General features: G+C 33.4%; 1 non-coding gene across 1 annotated transcript in view; it reads right to left on the bottom strand.

Annotated features, from left to right (window-relative positions):
* The window catches only part of LOC115441055, a 149,012-nt gene that overhangs the window by 32,759 nt on the left and 92,168 nt on the right, over positions 1-24,085 (bottom strand). The window contains exons 5-9 of the transcript XR_005113069.1: positions 9,686-9,908; positions 7,201-7,365; positions 5,505-5,585; positions 2,133-2,318; positions 337-465 (exon numbers count right to left, since the gene is read on the bottom strand). This is a non-coding gene — a transcript (uncharacterized LOC115441055). The remainder of the gene's footprint in view (positions 1-336; positions 466-2,132; positions 2,319-5,504; positions 5,586-7,200; positions 7,366-9,685; positions 9,909-24,085) is intronic.

Here is a 24,085-nt window from a genome sequence, read left to right as displayed (position 1 = left end):
TTGTTCATTGTGAATAGATTCTAATTCTTAAGGCGTACCTACGTATGTACGTATTTGATGAAGATATTACTTTGTCGTGTAAACTGTCGAAATCTATATCTGAACTTATATAATTTTGATTACTTACATCTTTTTTAAATTTATTGTAATATTACAAAATAAATTCTACAGAAATATACCTGGTGTTTTTGGGTATCGTTGCATCAAAATTTCTTATTACAATTTTAATCTAAGTCAATCATAATCAAAACAGCTTGGATGTTGGAATTTGTATAAATAAATAATACAAATTCCTACATAGTAAGTATCCTAGGAATAAAGTGACTAATAATAAACCTGCAGCTGCTTTATTTGTATTTCTAGATCTTGAGAGTCCTTCCTCAGTTGTTCATAATTGAGACGAGCTTGTGCGCCTCCCATGCGGTCCAAGAGCATTTCTCCACGAAGCACAGGCGGCATACTTTCCTGTTGACAAAATGTAAAGGTAATTGTGAGTACATCAGTGAATTACGATTGGTTACATAACCGGAGAAATTATAATTTGACTGAATAAAGAAATATAGTTTGATTATACTCCTTTTATCTTATGAATAACTGTATTTGATGATTGAAAAATCAGCTCAATGAATAAGATAAAATGGTCAAAACATGATCCGCTCGACTGCGCACCGCTGGATTAAAGTAAAGGGTACCGCTTTATACAAATTGTCATGATAGTACAGATAAATACCGGCTGAAACTTATATTTATTGTTTATGAGAAAATAATAACTATTATATTTATTGTTTATGAAAAACTAAGTCATCTGGTTTATTCTAAAGATTGAAAACTTTGAAACTTGTGTTGTCTATACTTCATGAACAATCGGCATTGGGCACAATACTACTACTTTACTCATATCCAATAGATTTAGAACTTTATTTAAACGCGATAAATAGACGAATCTTCATTTCTTACACGCATTGTACCGATTACAAATCGAGGTTTTTAGGCGTTTGACACTTCATCGGATAATCCTTATTTTTTCTACTTGTAAAATGTAATAGCTTGGAACAGGCTTTTATAACGGAAACCGAGTCTTTATTGGTGATCGACATGAAATGTTGCAGTTACAAAAATTGCTTGCATTCTTATATGCGTTGTTTAAGCAAAGCGTTATTTTTTTAACACAAGTTCGTCATGTGAGATTATAAGTGCAATTAAACTGTATCTAGGTATGTACGTACTATATCTACGTCACTAATAATAAAAAAGTATAAAAATACCGTGTCACATAATTTAGGCAGCGTTGGTAGAATTGAGTTAGCTTGAATAATTATTTATTACTATAACTTTAACGTGTGTTTATAAATATAAGGTATATATTTTGTCAATAAGCCTAATACCAATTTAGCCGTGAGAACACACCGTGTGAGCTGCTGTAAATTTTTATTTAAACGTTCTCAGGTTAAAGTACCGTACGCACGGCACAGTGGCTTCGAGTGAAAAAAAAGTGGGAAAAGGTCGAGATTACGCTACGCCGGTTAATTAAAAGGTTCTCGCTAATAAAACGAACAGAAATTTCAATGGATAAATAAAGAAATAAAAAAAAGAAAAATGAACCAGAGAGCATCGTAATGATTTGTAATAAATTAATTTATTGGTGAGTATCAAAACATTGTTTAGGGTAAAAATATATATAAGTAGTACAAAAGAATGCATATATTCTGTTTGCAAATTCAAAAAGATTCATTTGTGCTCAAGTGAACCAGTAGGATTGGGCAAAAATTGAATTTTCTGATAGGGATGATTGAATTTCATTTTGCCGATATAGGGATGGTGCACGCCAGCTTTACATCGACGACCACTTTTTAATGTGGGTTTCAAAGTAATGCATACAGTTGCGAGTAAATTCATTTCACATTTACATTGCGGTTAAATTTACAATCCAGACGAAAGCGGTAGAACAGGGTACAGTGAAACAAAAATGTGTTAAAGTCTTAGTTAATTCAATAATTAGCAATCTTTGGATATTATTCTTATCACAGTTCGTATTAAAACTGCATTTAGATGGCAGTTTATTTACTTTAAAAAAATCTGCCTTTCGTTTGTAAGTTTTGGACAAAAATGTTAGGTAATATTGCTTGTGTTACCGCTGGAACATCAAGTGGTAAGTCATCTGGCTCCGGCGGGTAGGGTGGTAGGAAGGGTCTCTTCGGCGGTTTCATAGGAGGTTGGGCAGTCAGCAACGCGCGGGCCAGGTGCGCTAGGTCTGCTGTACTGGAGACGGCACGGGCTTGGGCACACAGCGATTCGTATCGACGGAGCCGGGAGTTACTCTGCGGAAAAAAAAAAAAGAATTTATTAGTTTATTATCTTCTGCCTATAAAATTCTACTGCTGAACATAGGCCTCCTCTAGTATATCCCAGGCGACGTGTTAGATGCGCCCTACATCCAGCGAGTTTCTGCGACCTTTACCAGGTCGTCTGTCCACCTTCAAGTAAGGCACAACCAGGGCACCGACTTTTCGTTAAGTGTGTTCCGTTCCATTATGTGATAGGGGGCGATCCTATCGCCATATCGGGCACAAATTCTAGACTGCGGGCTGATACTGAACAGAAACACCCAAATATCCCTTTGCCAGACCCGGGATTCGAACCCAGGACTTCAGAGCGCTGTCGCACCGCGCATGCAGTACAACATTTTAAGTACGTAGTAACAGTAAATATTACTTTAACGAACAATAATAATTAACACCAACACGTAGGTACGTGCAGGTCGGCCCATACGAGCGTGATTATTTAATTACAAGGTACTTTTAAAGCGTGAAACGAGTATATAGAGAACTACACTGAAATTCGATTTCTGGAACCTATAAATAGCTTAAACAGATTTTTTTTATTGTTAAGTTTTGTGATTGAATATAATTAATTTGAAAAAGATTTTGAATCTAGATGCTCATCAAAATAAGAGTGTCGTAAAAAATAATTACCGAAAATAGAAGATTTAATATTCTCTTATAGGAAAAACCGTCTAATCCACCACATGTATTATATATAGTCGCAATGTATTACACTTGATTAGTTGATATAAAAATATTTAAAGTTTATATTTTAATTATGGATTGGAATGTTTCTATTGTGCTAATTCCATCATCGGAGGTAATTTCGTTGCTTTCTGCTGTCTATTCATGTTTTGTCATCGATGCGTCTAAAGCGATCGACCTGTAACAATCTCAAGATGTGTGAAAGCGATCGGTAAACGTAGACATTCCATTTTCCATATTGCATTTATTTACAATAATGATGTAGATAAAGAATACCAACTGTAAAAATATTATTAAAAAAATAATTGTGTAATTACCTTCTACAATTTAAGTACGAGTAAATAAAAAAAAATATAGGGTTGAAACGGTGAAATATTTTGCACGTGTAATATACTGAACATTACAATTTATACCACGTTTTAGCAAAGTAAATTGATTTGCTTATGCTTAATTCAATTAGAATTTACTCTTTGGTATGGCTTCATCTTGAGCATATAAGTGTGTGTAAGTTAATTGATTAGAAAATTATAAGTAGTATATAAGTTCTAAGAAATGGTGTTCGTATTAGAGTCTAATTTCACAAATATTATGAGAATTGGTAATTTTGTATCTGAATTGTGTAAAAGTTATATAACTAATTTGGAAAATTGAGTAAATTAAATTAACTAGATATAATGCAACGTTCTCATAAATATTATGTATATGAAGTTCTAACCACATGTAAACGTTAGTTGAATTATGATTATGAAATCAAATAAATCTAACAAAATTGGCCCAAAACCAGTCCTAACGCAAGTTACAAATTTGAACAATTTCAGTTTCCAATATGATCGTTTAGCTGACGAAAGCAAATATTAAATTATAATTATCGGTTTGTCTGAAATAGTTCAACTGGTTGTTAGATCAATTAATTGGCAAGTTGTTTAGTTTATTTCGGCATTGTGATTAATTTCCTTTGTAAGCAGTTTTGCCGTTGGCAATTCATTTTACTAATGCGGACTGTATATTATTTATACAAATGATGGTTACGTTTAAAAAAATATTTACATAAAAAATATTTCTATAACTAATTACTCTGAATTCTAAAAAAAAATGCAAGTGAAAAAATTTTGCTTACATTATTATGCTATTCATGCGCCTATTGGAAACGAATAATGTATGAAAATAACGAAAGCTTTATTATAAAACATTTAATAATATGATTAATGTCTACTTCACATCAATATCTACTTGGCGTGTACATTTTTGATTACAGTTACGTCGCATGTAATTCAATTAATTTTATGAAACTATGTTATATAACTTGTTACCTGATAGAAAATATTTCATAGAGACATTAGAAGCGACTAATAAGTATAATTTACGAAGGCGCTGCTTCATATTCATAATTGCTCTGTGAGAAAGCGTCATGTATCGCGAGGCTTTAATCTGTTATTTACGAGAAGTTTTACTTCGTTATAAAATACATGCTTGGCTTTTACCTATTATTACAAAACTTATTAAACTTATTAAAGCCTCGGTGTCGTAGTTGTATTGCGTTACAACTGTCGTACTCTGTTCTCGAGTTAGGGGCCTTATTCTCTATCCCGCACGTTATTTTGACAGTGTGTAACAAGCACGTAACACAACGCATCATGTTTAGGACTATAGAAATTTGGCTTACAGAATACCATTCCACGCACATTTCTCGAAGATAACATGACACGGCCGCGTTACGCGTTTACACAATCATACAGAATAAGAGCCCAGGTTAGTAGACGCTGGAGTTGTGCCTAGTAAACGGCAATTCAGATCCGTTTTGCTCTCTATTACCAAGGAAATGTGTAATGTTATGTATGAAGGTAGGTAATACTGGCTTTTGATCGCTGCTCCGTCCGCGTGAAGATTTTCGGCGATAAAAGTTCCGCTATATATTTTCCAGGCATATAAAATATTCTATGTGATATTCCAGACTATAATCTGTCTCTGTGCCAAATTTCATTCAGATCCGTTTTGTCGATCTGGCGTGATTGAGTAACAATATTCAAGCTTTCACATTTAAAATATTAGTACAGAAGTATAAATTAAAAATAGTAGAGCTACGTTGCAGTGAGGATTTTTATTAAATCACTAGCCGGGTAGACCGATGGTAACACGAAACCAGACAGAATTCCCGCGTAAAGTAAAGCTTTGTTGTTGTATTTGGTGCGGTAAGTGGGATTACCCGGGGGCCGATCCTCTTTCCTATATCAATTTTCTCTTCATAGGTTCGTAACGTACCATCATGGTCGTACTATGACTGTTCCGGGCTTTACCAGCAATTTCTGAAATGGGTTATTGCTGACTCTGTGTTATATGTTGTTTGATCATCTTCGGTTTGCAAATAAACCTTTATAATTGTCTGTTACCCAAAACAAAAATAATGAATGATAAATTAAAGTAGCCGTAGATTAGAAAAATATTTTGTTGAAAAGAAACTAAAATATTTTTTTATATTACCATTTCCGAGATTATTTCGCCTTCTTGACAAATGGCGTCGCTAACAGCCGAAGTGACATCAGTCAATATCTCTTCCAACTCCTGAAAATAAAACAAACATTATATATTAATTACATTTTCAACAAATATAATGAATCAACAGAGTTGAACAATAAAATCACCATCTGACAGCTATACAGTACTCAGGCGGATGTCTTTTTAATTAAAGTCTGTACAAGTCGGCAGTGAAAGCCGAAGACTCCCCGAACTGCTTCGGATTAGGGTTCACAATCATCATAATATATAGTGATATTGGTTATAAAAATCATGGTATTTGCGTACAAGTTCAAAAACTTTATATTCAGCGCTTAATCTAAAAGTCTTGTCTACGATTCCTTCTTTGATGTAAAGGTAAGAAAAGCAAAACATTGGTTAGAGCACTCATTGGCAACGTTTGTTGGAAAAGGAATAAATTATTTACGAAAATTGTTCAATATCAACCACAATTATTGGTTTCTGAATCATTAACATTCAATTTGTATAATTTGTTTCCTTCTGTTTGTTGACAACCAACATCAAACACATTTTTCAATTTTTCACTTGCGTATCTCAGCCCTACTTCCATTCGCTAAATCTTAAATAGATTTCCGGCACAAGGTGAAGTTGAATAGAAGTAAATTATATTTGCGAACAACACAAACTCACGTAGATAAGGTTTAGTTTGTATTTATATGTTTTTATATTACCTATAGAGCAACAATTTAATCGACTACCCATTAACATGATGAAATTGGAAATGCCCCTGAAACAATATTTATGTATCGAAAATCCAAACGTATCGAACCATTACCAAATGTATTTTGAATTATCTCGCATTTACGATTTTCGGCGGATTTTGTGTATCTCTTTTAGGTTACAAATACGCGATTAGAGATTTGGATTGTATTACGCGAAGACTATTGCTTAAGTTTGAAATTTTAAATGGTAACTAGTTCGCCTTGTTTATACGTTAGATTTCTTCAAAAGTCGTAACCAAATATTGAAGTTATCACGCGCGTGGTTACTTCGACAGCCAAAAACTGTCAGTACGGGATAAATATTGTTTTGGATTTCGGATAAATAGATACATACATAAGCGATCGAATATAAACTCTGTATCCATGTTTTAGGAAATTTCGAAGCATGTGTTTAATGGCGAATTTGCAATAGAATTTTCGGTTTACATCCCGTCTGTATTTGTGTGGTGCCAGGTGACCCGCCTTTGTTCATGTCGGTTCGACGTAGGCAGAATTTCATATAGTGAACTAAATTGGGTCTTCATATCAATTTCGTGCCAATTCCGTATTGGCTTGATGTTATTTGGGCGTTCCGACGCTGCCGAGCTTAATTTCATGACATATTAATGATTTATACCACGCTAAATTGGTAAAGTTAAATGAGTTTTTCAATTTATTTGGAATGCATTGGTTCTTTTCATTTATTTTATGTGTATAATGTAATAAATACATAATGTTCTATAACGCTCTTTTGTACGTCGCGACGGCATTATCAAGTATTCTTACTGAAAATACCAATTACAGTGTATAAGGAATAATTGATGTTACTTATATTCCCCATACACTGGATCATGTAAGTATTTAATCGAGATAAATCAAGTAAATCTGAATTTAAGGTTCAACACCTATTAGGCTTCAATATTATTATAGATAATATTTACCTGCAACAACGTGGGCAGAGTATGCTTATGGTATTGGTCGAGCATCGCATTGGTGGCCGTTAATTGTTGGACGTAGGTATTGTGGGAATCGTAGTAGGTAGCCAAGGCAGCTGGGTTGGGGTTGTTGCAGTAGTTCAAAAATGCCGCTCTGTAGTCTTGACGGCTCTGAAATCAATACAATATTTTAATTTTTTTATAAATATAATGAATTAAATGTTTAAGATTATAAGATTTTATTTTTGAATAACTAAGTTTATCACACTTATGTAATACAGTACCATAGAAATGATATTGTCAAATCAGTAAGAAGAACTTCGTCGATAACAGTCGATAACGATCTCGCAGTATAATTTTCTTATTTGTACATGGTACCTTTTAATCCTATATTAAAAATCTAATCCCTACATAAAAGACTGCGTCCCTCAACAGTAATCTGAATAGTATTGATTGAATGAATGAATCCTTCCAAGACGAATTTCAGCCATGGTGGCCAATGTCAACAGAGGTCAGCTAGGTACGCAGGAGATATTATAGTGCAGAAGTGTGTGCGCATTGTATTGTAGTGCAACATGTACGTGCATTCTCTGTTCCTTGAATCTCATAGTCAGGTGAGACAACAATTCGACATGACTGGAGGGAGATCAGGCGCGGACCATCGCTTTACGTGCTTTCCAGGGCATGGGAACATTTAGGATTTGAACCCAGGACCTCAGCGCGGTAGTCTGACTCTAACCGCGTACGCATTACAACACGCCACCGTGGCAGTCAAATTGGTCATATTAGAACAATCAATAATCACGGAAAGCAAGTCATTAGAATTCAAACAACCACTAAGACGGATTTAATACTGTGTCTATGGTGTTTGTTCTTCAGTTGGAAATAAAAATTCTGTACAATATTTACCCTCCTCCTATCTAAGATTTTGATCAAGTACCCTGAGATTGCTTTTACATAGATTTTATATTCATTACCAGTTTTATATAAAATAGGTGTGGGTTAAATGGTTTTAATTAACTTTCATTGGATATTGAAATAAAACTCGGTTCTTTTAATACCGAAGTTCTGGAAACTGAGGAAAGTTAAAATAAAGTTATATCGAACGAATAGAGATCTAAATAAATGTAATAATTTATTATCGAAGCTAGTATTGAACTTAATTTTTCTTGAAAAGGCTTAATGAGGCGACGACCCACAAACGTTTGATGTTTCATAATATAAGATTTATACACCGAAAAAGAATATATACAACAATAACAAAATAAACTTTAGAAAGACTGAATAAAATGTCACTTAGACATTATCGAAACCGAGTTGTGTAATTACCGTTTTGTATGAAGCTGAATGAATATATTCAAAGATGGAGATTTCAAACTTCTACCTAACCAAAGCCTACTTTCCAGAGCAGTATTCCAAGGATCCATTTAGGTGGTAATGGGGTAGTCGTTAACATATTTTTAATTTGTAAGACCGCCTCCTTGATAGCGGCATTTTAACATAATGAGTTATTTGTATTCAGAGTGCAGCAGCATGCATATCGCTTCGGTTGGGAACCGTTTTATAGTGAACTCGCTTTATGAGGCTCTTTGGATGACATTCATAACTTTAGGATTTGATTTATAATGTACATCACAATCTGTATTCCGCTTAATGAAAGATAAATAGTTTCCAGATAATTGTGAACAAAGCTTAATTTTACTTAGTTGAATATTGTTTGAGAATAAAACGCTGTCTTCACTCTCTAAATTTTATTTAGCAATTCACTGACTGTGGACCAAAACGAATAAACTAAAGATAAAGCATCAATTAGTTTAAAGTGTAAACAATTAGTAAGTTATTGAGTTAGAAGTGTAATCACAACACCTATTGTACATTAAAGAAGCAGTATTTAATTTATACGTTCTCAAGATTTTAAAATATGTATCGTTATGTGATTGATGGTGAGCGAGTTAAGGAAACTTTCATCGTCATAAAATATCATCTGTTTTACTATTTTAAGAATTTATACAAATAATATGTATTTAAAATTATCCATTGTCAGAATTGAAGCTTCCTGAAGTATCAAAATCTATATTCTTAAATCTCAGCAAACAACCATTGTTTGTTAAAGACGAGTAAAATGCCGATTACCGAGGTTTCAAAATAACATTTAAGATTGAAGGATTAAACTTCCTTCCTAAAACTTGTTTCGTTTAAATCGTTGTAAAGTACATTAGGCTATAGCCTTCAGGCAATGGAAACATTAGTACCTCGGCCTTGCGAAGTAATTTTATTAAAATACAAGTTTGATATTGATGTGTGCGTAATAACATTTATCTATCTGTGCTACACAATTATCATAATTGATTTCGGAATAATGTTTATCTTTCTTTAATTTGAAAAATGGGTTTGTTATAATTTATATACAATATTGATATAATATTGCTACCATGGACATTAATTATTATTGGTCTTAAGTACTGGTATTGAACAGTGAATAGAATTATACCTTCGTAAGTTGATCATCTGCCTTGCCAAGTATCACTTCGCACCCTTCTCGATGAGCAAACAGCTTCCTCGCCTGCACCTTCATATGGAACGTGCGGTCTATAAGAGGAGTCGCCACCAGTCGTTCAAGAGAAGATGATGCGTTGTTGAAACCCACGATATCTGCCTCCAATTCTTGTAGTAAAGTTTCCCATGTGTGGAAAAGGGAGGAGGGACAGCTTGCTCTGAAACAAAACAGGTTATTATTTATGTATCAGACAACAAGAGCTAGTGTGGAGTCTAGGTATTTTGTTTTTTGAGTTTTACTTCGTTTTTTGAGCTCCAACCTATAGATAAATGTTTTTGGGGTTATCTGTCGGTATGGATATCATGAAAATTTTGCAGTTGAGCTGACTTTTTCAATAATAGTTTTTATATTTTATGTTGAATATGTTAAGAAGCTTAATGAGCAGTAGAATTTTCGTAATTTATGGTTGGTACAAAATTTGTTTATACACATATAGAATTACTTTTATTTACCAATAAAAGGTAAATAAAAGTATTTCAATATAAAAGTATTTTCTTTGATTAAATATTCAATCACTTGAGATTACGTTTATAGCTTTTATAACATTTAAATAATTTAATATTAACACAAAGTCTACAAAAAATATCAGTAAACTCAAATAGTTTGCACATACCATCTAATTTAAAACGAAATTAAAAGCTAACATAATCTATTTATAAATAAGTTAAAAACCATTTTGCGCCGCCCTACATCGGATAAACGAAATATCAATAAAGTTAAAAGCTTTCAGTTTAACGTTCCGACCGCGTTTATACCAACACACAAGTATATTGTGCTATCGAACGTTACCGCCCTGCTTTATAACATTTAGTAATATGTAATACAAATTAATGTATACACTATAATAATTTATGCTAATTATACCTACTCCCAAAAGGGTTATGTTAGGTAAACAGCATGGTCGGTAGTCTACATAAGTTAACAGTCGTAAAGTCCTACTGATGATTTAATGCTCTATTCGCTAAAATTATGTACTTTATTGTTAGGAACTAAAGCGATTTCGATTAAAATAAAAAGAAATATCACTGACTTTATAGAAATACTGTTTTCAAAGATAATACTAACCAACCGACCGGTACGAGTCAATGACTAAGCACCTCGCTCTGTCAAACACTCAGTGTTTTATAGCACAAATTGTCACAGATACTAACACAAAAATATTTTTGTCTTAATAATATAAAATAAAATATATTAGAATTAAAAGGTAGATATATATAAGGAATAATACAGATAATTATGAAACATAAGGTATAAATTAGAACGCGTAATCCAAAACTCGAAATTGTTCCAATTGGGATAATTGCATTGAGGATTGCATACACTATGCATGAATAAGAAAAACTAGTTGTCTTTATGTTTGTATTGGGGCAGTAACCAAGATGCCTTTCTACAAACCTTAACGCAAATAGAAAACAAAGAAAGGCGTGCTTGCAATAGTCGCCGGTTTAAATACGTCAACTCTTTCTCTTGACATCAATGTTAAGAATGTGTATGAATGCGTACGAAATACTTATTCCGTTTGATTTGAGAGTATGTTACCTATAGTTATAGCTATAGTTTTTGATTTATTTTTAGATCATTTAGATTATCATTGATTTGCTATACATACGAACAAAATTTTAACAGATTCGTTGTAGTCAAAGATTCCGACACTACCGCATCGATAAAACCTTACGATCGTTAACTTCTATCGAAATTGCCACACCAGTTTCTTAAATCTAAGACAAATTGTTTGTGCGATACGTTTAGAACAAGAAAACTAAAATAATTTTAAGTCAGTAGTTCCTTTCATAAAATGTACTTTTTCTAATACAAATTCACTGTTAAAGTAGTATTGTTCAATGTTCATACTCCACTTTACAACTGTGACATTTTTCTGCAGAACACGATATCTGAGAATTCAATAATAAAAAAGTTGTTTTAGGAGTTCTTAGGAAAGAGAAAAGAATTATATCATATTCAAGATATAAAAATAGAGTGGTTCTTAATAATAATGTTATTATACCTAGATGTTAATAATAAAATATCTTTATATAGTAGAAAAGCTCAAGAGTGGGTTGGGCCTCTGCCATGTCTTCCATAAGTAGGCTTTATTATTCGAATCTTACATGTACCCATTATCTTAAATTCAAATAAAAATATTTTACTGATTTTATCGTGGGTTTTTAATACATAATACTTTTATTTCAATGTCGAACATTCGCGTAAACATAAGCAATCTATATCATAGTTTTTTTTTATCAATATTTAGTTAACAATCAGAGTTTCAGTAACTTATAGTTAGTTAACTTATAGATAGCTTGGGATATGGTGCTAAATGCTTCGAAATAGTAAAATATTAGAAGTATTATAACAAAAAAAGCGGCGATAGCCTAGTTGGGTGTGGAACGGACTGCCGAGACGAATGTCCGCAGGTTCAAATCCCAAGGGCACACACCTCTGACTTTTCTAAAAAAAATCATGTGTGTATTCTTTGTGAATTTATCGTTCGCTTTAACGGTGAAGGAAAACATCGTGAGGAAACCTGCACATCTGAGAAGTTCTCTATAGGAATTTCGAAGGTGTGTGAAGTCTACCAATCCGCACTAGGCCAGCGTGGTGGACTAAGGCCTAATCCCTCTCAGTAGTAGAGGAGGCCCGTGCTCAGCAGTGGGCAAGTATATAATACAGGGCTGATATTATTATTATTATATTATAACAAATATTCAAAATTAACTAAACAATAACAAAATGTGAACGCTCTCCAAATATACATAATGTATAAGAGACTATTAAGGATTGCTTGTTACAGCTCTATATACAATAGGTAATGTTACAATTTATGTATTGGAAATGTGATTAAGCCTAGCAGAGCACACACGAAATGGTGGCCATAAATATATTTAAACAGGGCTTTGGAGATATTTTATGAATATTCTTATTTTTATTATAAAGCATTCCCTAAAATTTCTGCTTTTAAATATTACTTGAAATTTATTCAGGTGAAATAGTAAAATTCTATTATAGTAATGTGGGCTGTTAAAAATATTTTATTTTCTTCTATTAGAAGTTATATTGGAAAATAATTATGAAATTTTTCATAATGTGTTTTACGCCGCGATGAATTTAAAGATAACACCTATCTAATGATAAAGCAACATAACGATTTGGTAAGATATTGTAATAGTTATCTGCTCTATCAAATTTGTGGAAATATCATCTCTTTTCTAAGTAGAAAAGCGCTTCGGGCTGCTAAGTGGCAATATAGCAGATTGATTGCCATCAAGTAAATGAGGTCAGAGATTTGGTATCACAGCTTTCAATTCTATGTTTAATACGCGAATAATCTCTGGATTCAGATGTATCCTTTGAATGGCTTTGATATCGTAATTAGTCGACGTTTGCTTCGCTTTAAGGCAAATGTACGTATTTACGTATTTCTATCAATGTATTGAATTTATTAGTCTTTATAAAGAAACTCAAGTTCTTTCAGTCCGTAGTCTATTTATCCTGAGAGTTATGCTAAATACGCATCGTACCATCTTAGATTCGCCTAAACATAAAAATATGTTACTCGATCGTATATATAAACTACCCACATCAAAAGTAAACACATCTTTTGCAAGAAGATTCAGTGCCTTTCTTCATCCCCATATTTATAATAAAAGTAAACGGTAACGCAAATTGTATAATTAAACATTGTTCAGTCAGAGAAATGAAATTTAAGGTCCAGAAGTGGTTATGTTCCCTCGAATATAACGACATTGAAGCACTACTTAAAGTAGCCCAGTAGCTCACTATAACTCATACGCACAACACACATACAATTATACTCATACTAAACAATCATAATACATACACACACACGCACACACACACACACACACATGACACACAGACACTTCAATACGTGTACCCTCATTCAACTACACGTATTATACACCCACAAACTCAGACCCAAATTTATAAAACCTTGCATTGATGTTTCGCACTTTACTTTATTTTATTATAATGTGTAACGCGGTATGTAAATCGGTCGCCTACGTTACAGGCTGTGCCTAGTGTAGGGACCGAGGTATTGTTTTTGTCCTATGATCTCAATTTAATATTATTAGTATGTTACCACCTAAGAGTTATTTGTCTTAGTTCATAAGGAAAATTGTATTTTTGGTAAATTTGATAAATAAATAAATAAAATAAATAAAAATATTGAACAGATATTACTAACAAGGAGCATAGTGTGGTTGAATTACATGATAATTTTATTTTCCATATTCGCAGTCTACTTAAAAACACATTACATTTTTCAAACAGTGCGCTATATTTTGAGATGTATTATGCGTACTTCATTTTTAATATGTGTATGATAAATGCATTTCAGTAAATGAATTTTTCTTAGATAAATATTTTAAATATATTGCTTTTGTAAAAGGTTCGACATCAATAATATATTTGTTGGTGCTTCTAAAAATCAATCAAATTAATTGCTGGTAAAAGATCCAATTAATGATAGGACTTAAAATGTGAATGACATTTTTTACGGGTCATATACATAACAAAGCGGATACTAATGGATCGCTGAGAGCTCTTGACTCCGAAACGGACGTGCCGGAGTGGCGACTGCTGTGACCTGTCTCAAAGCTGCCCTGAATCATTACTTAGCAAACGCTCACAACTCAGACGTATGAAATTTCAGTATTCATATCGCACATATTATCGCCTGTTGAAGACCACGAACTCAGCTGAGTTAGTCTAGCTTGGCTCGCATAGCTAAGAAAATTACGAGACTATACCTTAGTCATAGTTTGTGGTTGGGACACAAGTATAAAAAAATATCTCAGCTATACGAGCTAAGCTAAGCTAACTTAATTTAGATTTTGGTGTGCAACCCGCATTACTATATTAGTTATGTCTGTAACCATTCTTTTGTTTTGCGTTATTGGAGCAGTAGTCCTAGGTATAGCCACTTACCATCGTGATCACCTTGCCATATCAGTATCGTAACTTCTTATCATTGCGATTACACAGGAATTAAATATTCAAAATATTATTAATTATCTACTTAAATTAAATACATCGCTTAGACTTCACAGTATCTAATTTGTACCGCCTTCCGTTGCTGGTATTTTAACTTTGGCCTTTAAAGCTTGTAGAACATGTATTTTATCTTCTTTAAGGTCCCACGTCTCTGGCTTGCCGTTTTATTTTGCGCCACACCATTTAAACGTCTATTTGTCTTCTGAAGTGTCTGTCATTCGGACACAGGGCCTCTTTTTACGATTGCGACTGTCTGACTGAGGCAAATAGGGTTCAATTTCCCAGTTTTACGTTTTTAACAATTTTTTAGGTCTTTATAAGTTAATTAAATATACGTAAATAAAATAAGGATAAAAGTTTATAAAAATATTAGGTGCATTTTATATGTTGTATTTATGTATTACATTGTGCACGAATTAAATAGACATTCCTATTTATAAAATAATATTTTTATTGGGTTTTAATATTTGTAATATTTTATTAATTATAAATATTTGATGCTGATTTCACAGATTAATTTCTTTTTCGTATTTTTTCTGTTACATATAAAATAATATACAAAAATAAACATAGGAAATCGTAAGACTTAAAGGAAAAACAATAACTTCTTTATATCCATTACTAGCTGATCCGACAGACGTCTTCCCGTCTTAACTATGAATTTGCAGCGCGCATTTTGTCAATCGCTGACAGTTATTTCAAACAATTGACAGTTATATAAAATTAATATTTTCGTCAAGTTTTCTTAATTTTTCTGATTTTCCGCGCAATTTTTTGATTTTTTTCTGACAATAACAAACACAACAAAAAAAAATTAGTGAAATCGGTCCAGCCGATCACGCGTGATGGGGTTCATTTTTATATATTATATAGATGAAGATCTACTTATGAGATAAGATTACGTAGAATACACATTATGCCCAGGGCATAGATTATTCCAAAAACAAAAATACGCCGTCAAATTGTGACTTCGACAGCTGAAAGTCGTCTATCAACATTTGACAGCTACTTACAGATCGTGCTACTCATTGAGTAAGGGTCCTGAAACTAATAATTGACGTCGCCCATTTAAAGGCCATGTCCGAACTAAAGAACCAAATTAAACCTTTGGGAAATTGCTTTGGGTAAACTGAGGCTGCAAATAGTGTTACACGACGGGTAATTACTAATTAATGCTCAAAGTATTTTTATTTATTACATGGTTGGATTCTCATATGAGAGTTCGCTGGGGTATGTAAGTACTATAGAATTAAATAATTCCGTCGTTAAATAGCAAATGTATTGTTGTGGTCTCGATTTTAAAAATTGTAGCCGGAGTATTTACTCAAGATTATAAGGTATAATATACATTACAATAAATAAATATAAGGGTCATAAACGCAGCGATGTAGCATGGTTCGCTTAGAATGTTGTAACAAAACCATGCTATGTAACTACTTTGTAGCTATGTAGCTATGTAGCTACGAGCTCTCCATAGTCATTCCTATATTAATATAGATTGAAGATATCAACCAGGCTCTCACAAAGTCCATTGAAAGCACTATTTCAATATATGTACCTAGGGTCAAGATATTCATTCTCCTGTGATGTTAAGAAAAATGTATTGTTGCATTATGTGCATTTTTCTTTGAATGAAAATGTGCGATCGGAATATTTTTTTGATCTGACTGCCTTAATAGTATTTCATTCGTTCAATAAAAATTGTGATTATAAATATTTGTAATACGAGCAGAAATATTTTTGACAAAACTATTTTAATATTGAAAACTCATTTTAATATTACAAGTTTTTGAATCTAAATAGTATGTAACTTTGCTGTTTTTCCAAGTTCTAAGTGGGCTTGTTAGAGTTTACAAGTCTACTACAATACAAACACAGTAACGTTCGTTTGTATTTTTTGAAAGTTTATCTGTAGTTTTAGAATGTTCGCGAAAAGGTTAAGTAGTAATTGTACGACTATTGCTAGAGTAGTAGAAACCTCATAGAAACTCGGCTTAAAAAATAAACGTAGTCAAATAAGTCTACAGCTTATTTCTACTTTTTAAAATTTCCGAAGAGTCGAAAATTCATTAAAATGATAATATAATCTTTTTTAAACTCACTTCTGCGAAAGATATTTTCTTTACTTTAAATTTAGATAACACTAAATCCTGTATATATACATTACTTTAAATTACGAATTACGATTAAGAGCTCTTTATACAGGGAAGGTATTAATATTAATCAAGTTTTTATTAGACAAAGTTGCGTGAATAAAACGAAATCGGCACGATAAAATCTTAAGTTACTTTGAGTTAAATTAAAATTTAATCTTCCTGAAAGGCAATAAAACAATTTTGTCTCGAAATTCTATGACAAACTCGCGGCCAATTAAAATTCCATCATAGTATCGGAATAAACCTGGCGTTTATTCAAACACCCAATTTTTATACTTGATTGATGACCCTGCAGCGGCATCAAGCACGTTGTAATTTACGCTTTTTGGTAAAAATCGTTTTGTATCCATCAGGGATTGGATTAAATTGGATGAATTTGCTCTATTTGCATGTTAATGTAAAGGTAATTATAGAAATTAATGTATTCATTTATTTGTAAAAATGTTTGTATGGTTGATAAATTACCATTATTATTTATTTTGTTTAGATTGCCAATTATGACCAATTCATAAGATCAGACTTTATTTCATACTAGCTTTTGCTCGCGGCTCCGCCCGCGTTATAAAGTTTTTCAGGCTAAAGTTTTCCATTATAAAAGTAGTAGTTTCCCGGGAGCCTATGTTCTTCCCAGGGTTTCAAACTGTCTCCATACCAAATTTTATCTTAATACGTTGGGTAGTTTTTGAGTTTAAGACGTTCAGGATGCAGCGGGGGATTTTGTTTTATAATATATTTTTTTAGAACTTTTTTAAGAGGAATAATCCCGTCATACATCATTGTTGCATAACTTTAACTGTTTACGCAGCGCACGCAACGGAAGCACTCAAAACTAATAAATTGTCCCTGTATTTGTAACATGTTTCATTACTGCTCCGCTCCTATTGGTCATAGCGTGATGATATACAGCCTATAGCACCCCACAAATAAAGGGCTATCCAACGCAAAAAGAATTTTTCAGTTTGGACCGATAGTTCCTAAGATTAGTAAACAAATATAATGAGAAAGCTTCGAACTGCTAAGCTATCGGGAGTTACACGTGTCATTGTGAGTCAACCATAAAAGATAGACATATGCTGTCGTGGGATATTTTTTACATAATTTTAAGGAGAACATTTCCGTCATACATGATTTCTATGTAGCTTTAACCATTAAGGTTGCACACGCGACGGAAGCTTAAAAAATGGAGTAACTTCTCCCGTTTTCCCAACATTTCCCTTCACTGCTCTGCTCCTATTAATTGTAGCGTGATGAAAAGTATACTATAACCAGCACAGGAGTATGAAAAATAATTGTACCAAGTTTCGTTAAAATCCGTCGAGTAGTTTTTGTTTCTATAACGGTTATACAGACAGACAGACAGACAGACAGACAGACAGACAGACAGACAAAAATTTTACTAATTGCATTTTTGGCATCAGTATCGATCCCTAATCACCCCCTGATAGTTATTTTGGAAATATATTTCATGTACAGAATTGACCTCTCTACAGATTTATTATAAGTATAGATATAGATACTGGTGATAGGAGTTTTTTTTATATCTGTCCGGATAGCGACCTCTGTACACAAGGTGTTAAAAATCCGCCATAGTGGCCATGTAAGTGTGTCGCGTTCCGGGATTAGTCTTTCACGTATATCAGGTCCCACCAGACTGGCATTATTGAGTCGATTGCCGAGGGGTCCATCCTTCGCCAGTCGATATTCTATTGGACCCCACTTCACTTACCATCAGGTCCAGTGGAGTCACACTGCTATGCCCGTAAAGCAAAAAGAAACATGGTAGAACTAGTTGCAGTATGAATGAGTATTACCATGTCACTATTTAGGGTATTTGGCACAAATCTTCAATATATCAACCTCAGTAACATCACTAAGAGGTTGCTAAATTGGCAATAATTAATCATCACTATCAGAGTGACTATCTCATTGACAAAACCTAACTTGTCTGTGTTAATCCGAGTGAATGGTCCAATTACGATGATTGATGGCTACTCAGAATGTCACAATTTGATTTAAACATCGTTAATATTAATGTAATCGATTTATTATTCCAATTGATATTTCAATCAAAACATTACCTATATCGTATATGTATATCATAGTAATATGTAACTATGTATTTATCATTTTTTACATATGTATATACGATATTCTAAAACATTGTTTATTTCCATGAATTTATTATATTTATCCGTTACATTTATACCCCCTTATTCATAGGCGTTATTTATCTAAGGACCTAGCATTGCTGTGATAACAAGTCTGTTTCTTAGCGTTGTTTATCTGACAGCTTGCTGTTTTTTCAGCTTTATTTATCTGACTGTCAACTAGATTCCCGTTGTATCTCAATATTAGCCAATCACAGCCGCTCTATGTCTACGCACTGCGAAGGCCGCCATGCCGTCAGCACTGAGAAAGACTTGTTATCACAGCAATACTCCGTCCTTAAGTAGATTACGTCTATGAATAAGGGGGTTAGTGTTTATGCTATGAATTATATTGCAGGTTATAGCAATAAGCATTGATTTGACGTTTATTAGGTTTTAAGATTGCTTAATCAAGTTAAGTTCATAACTATGATGCATCTTGTGTAGGTTTATCTTTATGTAGGAAAGGTATATCTTTATACAGATATTAGTACAATATCTTTATGGTTTGTTTCATTGTCAAACCTAAGATTTGCTCAAATATAACAGTAATCTTTGAAAGTATTTGTCTAATCACTTGGTTGGTTAGAAATAAGTATCAGAAATCATTAGCTATTCGGCTCTTGAATATTAATTGTATTCAACGTGCAAAGAGCAGCAGATTAGGCGGATCGTCTTGTACACTATTAATAAGATAATAATTGAAGATAAAGCCTCCTGGGGTTTGATAGCATTGATCATAATTATTATTGTCCTAAGAGCGTTGCTATAATAACGGTTTGTATTAATAATATAATTATTCATTGAATTAATTTATAATATTACATTGGTTGAGGCGTCTATATATTCGAAGGGGCAAAAATAAAATTGTCAGTAATATTGGTAATTTGTGACAATATTTTACGAATTTTCTTAAAATAATGATTATAACATGCCATCGGTTAAAATTATAAATCTCGTTCAAAAATATATCTTTATACCGCAAACTACAATAAAATCAATAATTCCAATATCAAAAAGAAATATAATAAGAATTATGAACGAATGAAATGTAAGAGTCAAAAACATTGGAACAAAAATTGCCTGTTAGCCAGCAGTCCAGCCCAAAACAGAACAATGACATCAATTAATCTTTCTCGAAACTTGTTCCGCAATATTGCAATAAGGAAATTTAATTTGACAATGGATGCCTAGTCGCGACGTTCTCTCAGTAAATAATTTGACACTGAAGTATGGGAATCTGAATTCAGTGTAAACTTGTGATTATTTTATGAAAAAATGGTCTACATAGTATCTTATTATGCTATTAGCTATTGCCACGTCTTAAGTCACAAATATTTTTGGAATTAAAATTTTGGCTCAGGCGTGGTCTAAACGTATGTAATATTTCATCCAAATCCAGCGGTATATCCGTGACTAGCTTTTGCCCGCGGCTCCGCCCGCGTTATAAGGTTTTTCAGGCTAAAGTTTTCCGTTATAAAAGTAGTAGTTTCCCGGGAGCCTATGTTCTTCCCAGGGTCTCAAACTGTCTCCATACCAAATTTCATCTTAATACGTTGGGTAGTTTTTGAGTTTAACACGTTCAGGCAGACAGATGCAGCGGGGGACTTTGTTTTATAATATATTTTTTAGAACTTTTTCAGTGGAACAATCCCGTCATACATCATTGTTGCATAACTTTAACCGTTTACGCAGCGCAGGCAACGGAAGCTCTCAAAACTAATAATTTTTCCTGTTTTTGCAACATGTTTCATTACTGCTCCGCTCCTATTGGTCATAACGTGATGATATATAGCCTATAGCACTCCAGGAACAAAGGGCTATCCAATACAAAAAGATTTTTTCAGTTCAAACCGGTAGTTCCTGAGATTAGCCATTACTCTCCGCTCCTATTGGCCATAGCGTGATGATATATAGCCTATAGCGGTCCACAAATAAAGGGCTATCCAACACAAAACGAATTTTTCAGTTGAAACCGTAAGTTCCTGAGATTAGCCATTACAGCTCCGCTCCTATTGGTCATAGCGTGATGATATATAACTTTGAGCACTCCACAAACAAAGGACTATTCAACACAAAAAGAATTTTTCAGTTCGAATCGGTAGTTCCTGAGATTAGCCATTACTGCTCCGCTCCTATTGGGTATAGCGTGATGATATATAGCCTATAGCATTCCACGAACTAAGTACTATCCAATGCAAAAGATTTTTTCAGTTTGGACCGGTAGTTCCTGAGATTAGCCATTACTGCTCCGCTCCTATTGGGTATAGCGTGATGATATATAGCCTATAGCACTCCACGAACAAAGGGCTATCCAACGCAAAAGAATTTTCCAGTTTGGACCGGTAGTTCCTGAGATTAGCTATTACTGCTCCGCTCCTATGGGGTATAGCGTGATGATATATAGCCTATAGCATTCCACGAACTAAGTACTATCCAACCCAAAAAGAATTTTTCAGTTTGGACCGGTAGTTCCTGAGATCAGCCATTACTGCTCCGCTCCTATTGGGTATAGCGTGATGATATATAGCCTATAGCACTCCACGAACAAAGGGCTATCCAATGCAAAAAGAATTTTTCGGATTGGACCGGTAGTTCCTGAGATTAGCGCGTTCAAACAAACAAACAAACAAACAAACTCTTCAGCTTTATATAATAGTATAGAAGTATAGATTGGTTACAAAACATTCAACAATTGTTAAATTATTATAATTTGTCGTGTAAATATAAAAAAAGGAGTATTTGGCTGTTAAAAATATGTCCAATGTATATTTATAGTTTCCAATCCTACTGATACAACAAATACTGCAGCTACATGTTATCTTAACATCAATAAATCAGTGTTTTGCATTTCAATTTACAAACAGCTTTTAGAGATAGTTTTGGAACTCTCTAATATGCATTAGAGAAACTCAGTCCATCCGACACCACAGTTCGTGCAATGTTCCAAACCCAATTTATATACGACAACATACATTAACTGCTAATTGGAACTTAGTCTTGAAATTAGGTAGAAGGTATCTTTTAACACAAAGGCACGTGTAAGAAAATGCAACTAGGTTATGTCATAAGCCTGTGTGCTACCAAATTTTTTAGATCTATAACAAATTCAGTGTTATATGTAAATTGTTGCGATCATTATAAAGCATTTACTTTCGGGCCCTGTAGAGTAAATATTTGGTGTGATACTCCAAGGGGCTTGTCATTTGTTTGGTAACATGCAAAAATGCTATTATGTTTGGTAAGGCTAAAATTGTGGGTGCGGAGCAAATAAGGTTAACAATATCAAAGCCTTCCAGTGGCAAAGTGTCCACATAACCGGAATTATGCTAGCTTCCGTCTATGTAGAATCTAATTATCATTAGAACGATTTGCAATCCGCATTTATGTATATTAGTACCTATTTTTTGTATTGGGTTCCCTTTCGGAAAATTTCACCTTGTGCCACTAAAGCCTTTTGTATATTGGAGTGCACAAAGAGCCTGCTTTATTACGAATTTGGTATTACATGTGGCTTCGACCGCTTCCGCGTCCTGCTAAAAAAACCCATAATCACTGTAGCGATCTATAGCGCTATCTCTATGATGATGATGCTAGCGTCATCTACTTTAAAAAATCATAAAGCTTAATAATACAAGTAGATATTTATTAAATACATTCATTTTCACCTTTCATCCATTTCGGGTCAGTAGAGTAGGCTATAGCCTGAAGCCGAGTGAGTGAATGATTGTGTTTCACACGCTGTTGCTCCGAGAGACCGAATGGATCGCGGTGATCAAAATCATAGTTTTCTACAAATAATACCTATTTTGATGGGAATAAATATTTATCAGACCAAAGTAAGTAATTTATCCTTTGCAAAATTTTATAAAGGAAATATGGAATTACACTAAAAACACGAACTTTATTATTAATTGTCTCAGGGTATATTTCCCCTTCGCATCGCCATTAGAACAAAATGTTCCGAATATTGTGTTACGCTTCTGTTGTTCCAGAACAAACGAGCATGACAAATAGACAAGCGGATATAAAAAAATATTGTGAAGGTTTCTTTTCATTACGCAGGAATAGAATATAAAAAGCTGGTAAACTACATTCAGATTCTCGTGCTGAAGGTTGCAGTTATTCTTTATCTCTGTATTATTAATATCATTTTCAAATCTTATACATACACCCTATACGTATTGTGTTTATGAAAGATCGTGCAGTAACAAAACATCAATGAACAAAATGTGAGATAACTTAATCTTGACGAATAAAAGCGGTTAGCATGTTAAATACCAAAGTATATGCATATCAGCGGCGCAGTCTAAGCTAGCCGTGTCGAGTCGAGCAATTTAAAAAGGAAAAAGATGCTTGCAGTTCTTAAAAGGCGTGAGATTGCATCTTCAGTCCCATTTCCGTAAGAAGAACGAGTCGAAACCGCCGCAGGCGTGGCGACAAAGCGTTTCTTGATAGTCACAACTACATCACAGTTTACTTATGGATTGATTTCTTGAGGCTTAGTTATTGGCGAAGTACACAAACTTTGGCAATATGGAAGTTGAGTAAACGCTGCTTGCGCTATTTATAGCACAGCTTGTAAAGGAAAATCTCTGCAGTCCACAGTTATTAATGTACGTTAATGTAACAGATGCGATATGGCTCAATTTTCAACGAAAACAAACTTCAACTAGTAATATATCTAAATTATATAACAAAGATACATCGTTGCATTTTTGATCTTACTAAAATAATATATAGCTTTCCAGAATAAGGATGTGAATATACATGGAGGCAGAAATCAGACTCAGGATGATTTACTAGTATGTATCACTATAAATATTTACCCATCTCGGAAGCGCGTTTGAAATATTTCTTAAAATTTCTGTTGCTCGCATGTATATTTAATAAATAAGAAACGTAATTTGTACAGGTTTTTCAACATTAAAACAAAATATTAGTGTTAATAAAACTGTGTTCATTAGAAATATATATAACCATGATAAAAGTGAGCGTTATTTTTAATCTGGACC

This window comes from Manduca sexta, chromosome 26 (assembly GCF_014839805.1).
Source record: "Manduca sexta isolate Smith_Timp_Sample1 chromosome 26, JHU_Msex_v1.0, whole genome shotgun sequence".
NCBI classification, from domain to species: Eukaryota; Metazoa; Arthropoda; class Insecta; order Lepidoptera; family Sphingidae; genus Manduca; species Manduca sexta.
The sequence above is the reverse complement of the archived record's forward strand: the minus strand, read 5'-3'. Positions and strand labels throughout refer to the sequence as shown.